Source organism: Anomaloglossus baeobatrachus, chromosome 7 (genome assembly GCF_048569485.1).
Source record: "Anomaloglossus baeobatrachus isolate aAnoBae1 chromosome 7, aAnoBae1.hap1, whole genome shotgun sequence".
Taxonomy (NCBI): Eukaryota; Metazoa; Chordata; class Amphibia; order Anura; family Aromobatidae; genus Anomaloglossus; species Anomaloglossus baeobatrachus.
Window position 1 is genome coordinate 287,358,562 of NC_134359.1, and position 11,681 is coordinate 287,370,242.

Sequence of the window (11,681 nt, forward strand, 5' to 3'; positions counted from 1 at the left end):
AGCTGACAGGCTACACACAAAGCTACATTACAATATATGTTACCCTTCTATGTAAAGAGTGCACCTCATTATCCAAGAAGATCTCAGGAGGTCACTGATTTGTTTTTTCCCCATTCATGGTAAGTCTTCGACATACAGTAGTCTCTAAATGGTCAAACGAAAACAATAAGTACTGTAGATGTGTAACGTTTGCTGCCGGTGTAGGGGCAGCGAGCGGGATTAGTGGCCCACTGGACCACAGAGGAGATCGGGGCTTATGTTAGGTGGCAGGGGCTTAACTAAGCGCCCACCACGAGGTTCCACTCCCAGGGCAGGTGAAAGACTCAGGTATAGACACAACTGCAGGCAGGAAGGCTGGGGCAGACAGGTAGGCGAGTACGGACAAATATGGTGGGCACGGCAGGGACAGACAGGTATGGGAAGGCAGGTACAGGATGACGGACACAGGGATAACGGGACCTGACAAATAGCTAGACAGACAGGACACTGAGTAACACAAGGGTGTTGTGCAGGCACCCTCCCTAATGGGAAGATGCCTTAAATACACAGTTCCTGGAAATGGTGCACTGACCCTTTAAGAAGAGGACCGGTGTGTGCATGTGCATCTTAGGTGCACTCCTAGGAAACCTGTGCAGCATGAAAGGGAACCCGGGAGGGGAGGAAGGCAGGAGAGCACATGGAAGGCCGTGCGGCAGCAACGAAGAATGGGACAGTGAATAAGTCGGCATCCCTGCAGGGACGCCGGCGCTACAAGATGTCACCAAATGACTCCTTATTTTCTTCTTGGGAAAGGTCTTTCTTCCCATTTTCTTTGATATTTTGTTTTGTAGGAAGGTTTTAGGGGGTCTCTGACATCTTCCCAACCACTATGTCTTGGCGCACGTCATTGGGTAAAATGAGGATTATTTTCATATCACCTACCCACGTGAGGCTATTGCAGGAAACTCCTTAGCTTAAAAATATTAAAATGGTGGACTCCACCATCGAAACGCCAATAAAGTCACAAAGAATTGTATATAGTGAAATCATATAACATTCGACAATGATCTCCAAATTCTGGCTTTGGGAATCCTAACAGCTGTTGTAGTTTTCATACTTTTGGAGAGCCAAAAACTGGGGACCACTGCCATGTAAAATTAAAATATTTGTTTGCGTAGTGGTAGACAATGACCCCGATCCATCAAATTTGGCATTTTGTGTACCATTCTTGATGAAGACTGCGCTGGAGTAAAAGGCGCCCAAGTCATTGGAGTAAGAAGTGCCTTCTTTAAGTTCCCAAGTGCCACCGCAAGAAATATTTTTCGGTCAGTGACAGGAGTACATATGTGCCATAATTTCTGCAACTTTTTGTGCCATAATTTCTATACCTTTTGTGGCTAAATTTATGATTAATTGGCGTCTCGGCCTTGCCAACTCCGATTACGCATAACTCACTGTTCAAAAGTTGAAGGCGTTAGCCAGTATTGGCGTAAAAATGGAAAATGGTTTGTGCAAAAATTTTGCTCAATTTTCAAGTCGTTTTATGTCAGAATTCAACAGAAAATTGTTTGATGAATTGGAGCCGTGTGCCCTCAAAAATGACCAAATTAGATTCAATGTTCTCGAAAGGGTCGGGGGACCTCAAAGGGCCCCAGATCCAGAGGCCAAATTACAGTTTATGAACTCCAATTTGCCAAATTTCTGACCAGCAGAAGAGACGGTGGAGAATATCTCTAAAATAATATGTAGAAATCCAAGGGATGATGTGGATCGAGGAATATGTTGATACTTTTGCTATTATTTGCATTTCACTGACTATTTCCCATTGTAAACTCCATCAAAGCTAGCCGCCACATCCCTCTGCCAATCTCCCGGCAGCTGAACGAATTCGAGCCTAGCACAAGCACTTGAGTTCATTAATTAAATGAAGCCATTCCATTAGAGTGACGGAACGCAAGTCAACGGTTCCCGAAACTTCATGAAAGTTTGAAAAAGTTTGCAAGTAGTCGCGAGTTTTGGTCTCGGAGCTTCTCCTCCAGGTCTTGCGTGTTTTTGATGACAGCTCCATAAAACATCTAAAGTGTTCTCAGCAACTCGGTGTATTATTAACATGAATATGATATGATGGAGAGAGACGCGGCCCATCAATGATTTATGAATCCAAGAGAACACAGTCCTGCACCACCCATACACGCCTATCACACCTGGGATCACTGGAGGGTAAGGAGTATAGCACCAGACGTCCTTGTTGGAAGCCGGATCAGCGTGCAGGTCCAAACAGCAAAAGTCAGTTCAGTTCATCAATACAGAAGAAGAATAAGACCGCACCAATGCTGATGTCTTTTTCCGGATAATCTTTATTCCATAAACTCGGTTAACTCGGTGGACCCGTGGAAGCCTAATCACAGGCGAAACGGCCGTCGTCCATAGTGAGGGGCCGCATCCAGGTCTCCTCCACCCGCTGATTTTACAACAACTTTTAACCGAGTTTATGGAATAAAGATTATCCGGAAAAAGACATCAGCATTGGTGCGGTCTTATTCTTCTTCTGTATTGATGAACCATCAATGATTTATGTGGAGGTCGACTGAGTCAAGACGTTGATAAATCGCAGCGGGAGGCGCAGAACACTCTTTTATTCTTCTTCTAATTGACTGTTAAAATAGTCAGAAAGCATTAATAAATATAGATCGGACTGACATATTATAAAGATGTGTCGCGGGCGGGGGGGTGCGCCGCCCGACTGCCTACGGGGCCTCGGGTCTGGCCGCTGCTGCTGCTCGGTGGCTCGAGCGACGGGCCGGATCCGGGGACTCAAGCGGCGCTCCTCGCCCGTGAGTGAAAAGGGGACGGATTGTTGTGGTTGGGGATTTGAGTTCGTGACGCCACCCACGGGTTGTGGTGCAGGTGGGCACCACCGCTGCTGGTGACGGGGATCCCGGGAGCGTTGTTAGGGAGCAGCTGGGATGTTCTTTACCCCTCCGTGGGTAGGGGTTGGTGGTCCCGGGGCCCGGTGAGGTTGACGGGGGAAGCAGGGCTGGCGAGGTGCAGGGTCGCAGGGACAGCGCGGCGCGGTGCCGGATGGCACTGGTGTACTCACTCAGTAACGGACGCATACACAGTCTCTGTAAACCAAGCGGCTGGATGGACGGGTCCCGCAGCCGGCTGCTGTTGCTTTCCCCAGACAGTTGGTGACGGCTGTCTTTCCCTGCACCTGTCGGTATGTTCGGCTCCGATGGCTTCCCACCGGTAGCCCGCTCCCCAGTGTATAGGTGCCGGAGGAGCCCTTTTGCCCACAGGCTCTGTCCCTGTGAACTCTAGCTGTGGCGGTAGCTGTATTTCCCTTTTCTGTTTGGACGGTTGCCTTCAGTCGGGTCTTGGCTGCTAGGAAACCCCTGGGGTTCCGGTCACTGACGGATTTGACCTTTAACGGCGGCTCCAAGCCTGTTCGGGGTCCGCAGGCCCTGCCTGTGTGTGCTGGCTTCTCTTCGCTCCCCGGTTCATTACTGGCGGGCCACCGCCCATCCCCGGTCCTACGTTCCGCGTCGATCAGCCTCTCCTGCAGACGGCCACCACCGTCTGCCAACCTTGCAGTATGTGCCCGGGCCACGTACCCGGACACAGTCAGTTTTTGCTCATCCACTACCACTGTCTCCAACTCCTCTCCTTCACTTCCCTAACTGATCTCTACTCTCACTTCCTTTTCCCGCCTCCAGGACTGTGAACTCCTCAGTGGGTGGGGCCAACCGCCTGGCTCCACCCCACCTGGTGTGGACATCAGCCCCTGGAGGGAGGCAACAAGGATTTTGTGTCTGACTCTGGTGTTTCCGCCCGGGGGTGGGGGTGTGAGTGTTATTCATGTAGCTACCTGGCTAGTCCAGGGCGCCACAGATGTTTCCAGGTTCATTTCTGAAGTTCCTTTCCTTTTAGGAGGCGGTAGAAGCGGAGACTTAATGGTTGAAATCAAAAGTAGAGTTTTTGGAAATGATGTCTAAGTTCTGGGATATTGATTATAACCAAATGTCACGTGTATATGGACAGGCTCAGGGTTAGCTCTTACCTTACTATCTTGGACCACTTGGGCACATTAAAAGTTAATTCCTTCTCTGGCCCAGCAGGAGACTTGCTCAGCTGGCAGCACTTAATCAACTTCCGGTCGGGATTTAAGTCTTCTGCTTCCTGGACTTGGTGCTGGTTATTCTATTCAGTTAGGAGCTAGCCTGGGAATCTGCTTCCTGGACGTGGTGCTGGTTATTCTATTCAATTAGGAGCTAGCCCGGGAATCTGCTTCCTGGACGTGGTGCTGGTTATCATGTTCAGTTAGGAGCTAGCCTGGGAGCAGAGAGGACATGATGGTTGCTGCTGTTGCTGTCTGCTGCGGTTTGTTGCAAGGTGTTTTGTTTTCGTACTAGCTCCTTTCCCTTATTATCCCTTACCAGTATATCCTTGGTTGTTCCCTGGTGTAGGCATTAGGTGTTTATGGGTTTTATATTATCCCTGTTTGCGGTTCGTTGTTGTAAGGTTTTTGGGGATCTCTTTTCTGGCCAATCCCCTGAGTGATGGGAGTGATGGGACTTATCATCAGAGTCAGGGCCAGGTCGGGGGCCTGGACCTCCCTACATTAAAGAGTACTTTCAGGTGTGAGGGAGGGCTCAGGGACCCAAGAATTAGGGTCTCCATAGGTTACCTTATCTTCTCTGGTCATCCGTTACACCCGATCCCTGACACCAAGGTTGTCAACTTCTGAGAAGCTAATAAAAGACAAAATCTTTTGTGACCTCTAAGCTGTAGCTTAATCCTTTTATATACGCCACACCCCTCAACAACCTGTAAAGTTCTCATTAGCTTTTCTAAAATTGTGAGCCAATATGTCCTAATGCAGACCATGTTACCCTTCAAGAGACAAGGACCTGAACAGAGCCCAGAAACATTAAAATTCTAATGTAGCACCATAATTCTTCAACAAACACAGACCAAAATCGAATTTACTTTCCCCTCTAAGACCCCAAACACCTTCAAATAACCTAAACTGATCAACAACTCTTCAAGTAACCTCAACAAACACCACCACCATTCTGCAACAGAAGCAAACAGAACATAGCATTCAAGAGGCCCCAAAAGTCGTTAACTGACCAAACAGACCTCAAATCCCATAAAAGTACTCTAGAAAATTCTAGAACCCTTAAAAAATACATTGTACTTCAAAACATTTGAACATACTCCAATAGAACTCAGCACCCTTCAACAGAACTCCTAAAGACCTCGGAAAATTAAGTGAACCCTAGAGCTCTTTACCTGACCCCAAACGACACCCTCTCCAAATGAAGCCAATAGAACAGAACGTTGTTTAAGAGACCCCAGAAGTCTTCAATAGACCCTAACAGACCTCAATACTCCAAAAGATTTAAAAAATACATTATACTTCAAAACCTTTGAATGTACTCCAACAAAACTCCAACAGACTTCTTAAAGGCCTCAGAAAACTTCAGTAAGCCTCGGAGCTCTTTACCTGACCACAAAAGACACCATAATTCTCTGACAGAAAAACAAGTATACAGAAGAAATCCTAGAAACCTTCAACAGATCCCAACATACTGTAAAATTCTTTGAAGAATCCCTGATGTTTCCACAACCCTTCAAAATACTCCAAAAGAGATCAACATCCTTCAACAGACCTCTAAAAGACTCACAAACCCTTCAACAGACCACAGACATCTTCAAATGACCCCAAAAGACACCACCACCCTTCCACAGACACAAGAGAACATATAATTGTTTACGAAACTGGAGCCCCATTCAACAGATCTCAAAAGGCAACGGAAGCCTACAGAAATTTTCAGCAGAACCCAGAAAACCTTTAACTCCATCAGACTTTAAAAGACTCATGAACCCTTCAAGAAACCACAGAAATCTTCAAATGACCCCAAAAACCACCACCACCCTTCCACAGACTCAAGAGAACACAGCATTGTTTACGAAACTGGAGCTCCATTCAACAGATCTCAGAAGGCAACGGAAGCCTACAGAAATTTTCAGCAGAACCCAGAAAACCTTTAACTCCATCAGACTTTAAAAGACTCATGAACCCTTCAAGAAACCACAGAAATCTTCAAATGACCCCAAAAACCACCACCACCCTTCCACAGACTCAAGAGAACACAGCATTGTTTACGAAACTGGAGCTCCATTCAACAGATCTCAGAAGGCAACGGAAGCCTACAGAAATTTTCAGCAGAACCCAGAAAACCTTTAACTCCTACACACTTCTAAAAGACTCATGAACCTTTCAACAGACCACAGACATCTTCAAATGACCCCAAAAGACACCACCACCTTTCCATAGACACAAGAGAACACATCATTGCTTACGAAACTGGAGCCCCATTCATCAGACACGGAACCCTACAGGAAATTTCAGAAGAACCCAGAAAACCTTTATCAAACTCCAACTCATTTAATAGGACCACAACAGACCTCAACACTCTTCAAATGACCTGGATAGATCCCAAAACACTTTAGATGACCCTAAAACTATTCAACAGACTCACAAGAGACACCAGAGACTTTCAAAAAACCTCAAAGACCAAAGAGTCTTCCAACAGGATGGTTATATTATTGGTTTAAAATACATTTCACGGTATTCCAATGATGAGTAAATGTGCCGAAATTTGATTTTGGCCTCTTGCCTTGAATTCTACCAGGAAATTCAATTGCCTTCAATCTATTGGATGTGAATCGGATGTATCTTAAATGCCGAGAGTTCTCTCCCAACCCAGAGCATAAAAAAAAATGTAAAAAATAATAGTCTTGTGCCGCCCCTGTGCCAGCAGCCGTGCTGCTCGGATCCGGATCTGCGATATGGCTCGAGGGACTCTACCGGACCCAGGGGTCACGCGGTCACTTCGAATAAAAAAGGTGGATGTATTTGTACGAGGGTTGATAAAACTGTCTGTGATGCCACCCACGGTGAGTGGTGAGATGTAGCACCACCGCTGCTGTTGTGGGGCTCCCAGGGGCAATGGGCTGGCAGCTGGATGTTAACCCCTCCGTGGGCAGGGATTGATGCCCCGGGGCCCAGTGTCTCTGTGCAGGGGATGATAACGGCAGGGGCCGGCGCACCCGGTCAGGCCGGGAAAGTTACTCACTGTTGAATCAATCACACAAGTTCTTTGGTAAACCAAGGTGATGGTGGCCGGCTGCCGCAGACAGGTGAATCTGGTCCCACACCCGGGCTGATGGTCACTACCCCTTTCCTCCGCACTTTGTGTTTTCTTATGTAGACTTCCCGGTGTGTAACGCAGGAGTCCGCTCCCGGTCCTCTGGTTGGGAGCCGTGCCCGTCAGACACTGACCTGTGGGATCTACCGGGCCCTGGCGGATGCCCTATACCTCTCTGTGGGGGTTGTCTACTTTTCGGGACTTAGGTTGGGACAATACCTGGAATCCTGCCCTCAATCGGTTAATTCGCTAGGCCGTCGGTGCAGATCCTGACTTTAGGGTCCGAGTACCACCTTGTGTGCACGGTTTCTGGGTCGGTTCTCCGGTGTCAGTACCGGTGGGCTACAACCCTGCCCCGGTCCACCTCGGATCTGCCAAGCCGTCTTCCCGTCTCCTGCTGGCAGTGACCACCGTCTGCCACCTAGCCAATGTGTCAGGGCTCCGACCCTGACACCTGTCAGCTTCTCCTCCTCACTCCTCTCCACTTGAACCTCAAAACTCCTCTACTGTTTTTCCCGCCCCGGGCTCTCCAGACCCCTAGGTGGGCATTTCCTTTCCGCCTGGTCCCGCCCACTGGTGTGTCTGTCCTTCCCTGAGGGGGTGACTAGGGTTTCAGGTCAGCTTCTTTAACCCTGTGTGGGAGCGGTATTGTGCGGGGGCCTAACCTGTGTGACTACCTGGTTTTGCCAGGGCGTCACAGTCTGACCTCTCTCGTTGGTTGCTCTGAACTATACTTAATTCACAGACCACCGATCTTCTCCATGCTACAAGTCCAGTAGGGTCTTCACCACCTCTGGCGTCTACTAGACCTTTTGGAGTCAAGTGAGACCTAATCAGACCTGGCTTCAGATGACATCATGACATGAATTGGGCCACAACATCATAGTATCGTGAGGCCAACCGGGCACCGTAGGGACCAGTGGTATAAAGAATTTGCCATTTTGTTGGATTGATGAATATCGAATTCTGGTGAAATCAGAATCTTTTGTGTCTTTCCAGACAACGTTGATTTGCCTTGAAGCTTTTCACTCGTCTCTAGTATTCTCACATTCACTGGGCTAACAAGTGCGTAAATGAAAAGAAGAGGTTGGAAATATTTTACCTATAAAAGAAAATGCAAATGACAGGGAAGGTAAAAGAACTCGCACCGAGAGCCCAGTAGACATCTGTCATCACATCACAAGCTGTCTGCCTGGTGAACATCCAAGATCTAAGAGATGGAAGAAAATGTCCTCAATTCCTGCTCATCAGAGACTCTACAGGGACCGAGACGCATTATTATATCAAATCATCACCTGATTTATATGGTGTGAACAGTATCCCACAGTATATGCTGCCTCCTGCATTCTGTATTAAAGGAATACTTCAGAAGAAGCAGATACAGCATATTAGGCTCTGCGGGGGCGGGGCAAGACAAAGTAGTTCCCCCTTTTCTTAGGAAGATACCACCCACTGATTTGTGAAGGTTTGCTCAAAGTTTAACTTGTGACATAGAGACCTCTATAAATATGAGAATGCAGGGGAGCTTCATCAGTAGGGTGGGATTCAGAATTCAATACTGCCCTATGTACAAGAATATAACTACTATAATACTGCTGCTATGTACAAGAATATAACTACTATAATACTGCCCCCTATGTACAAGAATATAACTACTATAATACTGCTCCTATGTACAAGAATATAACTACTATAATATTGCCCCTATGTACAAGAATATAACTACTATAATACTGCCCCCTAAGTACAAGAATATAACTACTATAATACTGCCCCCTATGTACAAGAATATAACTACTATAATACTGCTCCTATGTACAAGAATATAACTACTATAATATTGCCCCTATGTACAAGAATATAACTACTATAATACTGCCCCCTAAGTACAAGAATGTAATTACTATAATACTGCTCCTATGTACAAGAATATAACTGCTATAATACTGCTCCTATGTACAGGAATATAATTACTATAATACTGCCCCCTATGTACAAGAATATAGCTACTATAATACTACTCCTATGTACAAGAATATAACTACTATAATACTGCTCCTATGTACAAGAATATAACTACTATAATACTGCCCCCTATGTACAAGAATATAGCTACTATAATACTGCTCCTATGTACAAGAATATAACTACTATAATACTGCCCCCTATGTACAAGAATATAGCTACTATAATACTGCCCCCTATGTACAAGAAAATAACTACTATAATACTGCCCCCTATGTACAAGAATATAGCTACTATAATACTGCTCCTATGTACAAGAATATAACTACTATAATACTGCTCCTATGTACAAGAATATAACTACTATAATACGGCTCCTATGTACAAGAATATAACTACTATAATACTGTCCCCTATGTACAAGAATATAACTACTATAATACTGCTCCTATGTACAGGAATATAATTACTATAATACTGCTCCTATGTACAAGGATATATCTACTATAATACTGCCCCCATGTACAAGAATATAACTACTATAATACTGCCCCTATGTACAAGAATATAACTACTATAATACTGCTCCTATGTACAGGAATATAATTACTATAATACTGCTCCTATGTACAAGGATATATCTACTATAATACTGCTCCTATGTACAAGGATATAACTTCTATAATACTGCTCCTATGTACAGGAATATAATTACTATAATACTGCTCCTATGTACAGGAATATAATTACTATAATACTGCCCCCATGTACAAGAATATAACTACTATAATACTGCCCCTATGTACAAGAATATAACTACTATAATACTGCTCCTATGTACAAGAAGGTAACTACTATAATACTGCTCCTATGTACAAGAATATAACTACTATAATACTGCCCCCTATGTACAAGAATATAGCTACTATAATACTGCTCCTATGTACAAGAATATAACTACTATAATACTGCTGCTATGTACAAGAATATAGCTACTATAATACTGCCCCCTATGTACAAGAATATAACTACTATAATACTGCTCCTATGTACAAGAATGTAACTACTATAATACTGCTCCTATGTACAAGAATATAACTACTATAATACTGCCCCTATGTACAAGAATATAACTACTATAATACTGCCCCCTATGTACAAGAATATAACTACTATAATACTGCCCCTATGTACAAGAATATAACTACTATAATACTGCTCCTATGTACAAGAATATAGCTACTATAATACTGCTCCTATGTACAAGAATATAACTACTATAATACTGCTCCTATGTACAAGAATATAGCTACTATAATACTGCCCCCTATGTACAAGAATATAACTACTATAATACTGCCCCTACGTACAAGAATATAACTACTATAATACTGCCCCTACGTACAAGAATATAACTACTATAATACTGCTCCTATGTACAAGAATATAGCTACTATAATACTGCTCCTATGTACAAGAATATAACTACTATAATACTGCTCCTATGTACAAGAATATAACTACTATAATACTGCCCCTATGTACAAGAATATAACTACTATAATACTGCCCCCTATGTACAAGAATACAACTACTATAATACTGCTCCTATGTACAAGAATATAACTACTATAATACTGCCCCTATGTACAAGAATATAACTACTATAATACTGCCCCTATGTACAAGAATATAACTACTATAATACTGCTCCTATGTACAAGAATATAGCTACTATAATACTGCTCCTATGTACAAGAATATAACTACTATAATACTGCTCCTATGTACAAGAATATAGCTACTATAATACTGCCCCCTATGTACAAGAATATAACTACTATAATACTGCCCCTATGTACAAGAATATAACTACTATAATACTGCTCCTATGTACAAGAATATAACTACTATAATACTGCTCCTATGTACAAGAATATAACTACTATAATACTGCCCCTATGTACAAGAATATAACTACTATAATACTGCCCCCTATGTACAAGAATACAACTACTATAATACTGCTCCTATGTACAAGAATATAACTACTATAATACTGCCCCTATGTACAAGAATATAACTACTATAATACTGCCCCTACGTACAAGAATATAACTACTATAATACTGCTCCTATGTACAAGAATATTACTACTATACTACTGCCCCCTATGTACAACAATATAACTACTATAATACTGCCCCCATGTACAAGAATATAACTACTATAATACTGCCCCCATGTACAAGAATATAACTACTATAATACTGCCCCCATGTACAAGAATATAACTACTATAATACTGCCCCCTATGTACAAGAATATAACTACTATAATACTGCCCCCTATGTACAAGAATATAACTACTATAATACTGCCCCCATGTACAAGAATATAACTACTATAATACTGCCCCTATGTACAAGAATATAACTACTATAATACTGCCCCCATGTACAAGAATATAACTACTATAATACTGCCCCTATGTACAAGAATATAACTACTATAATACTG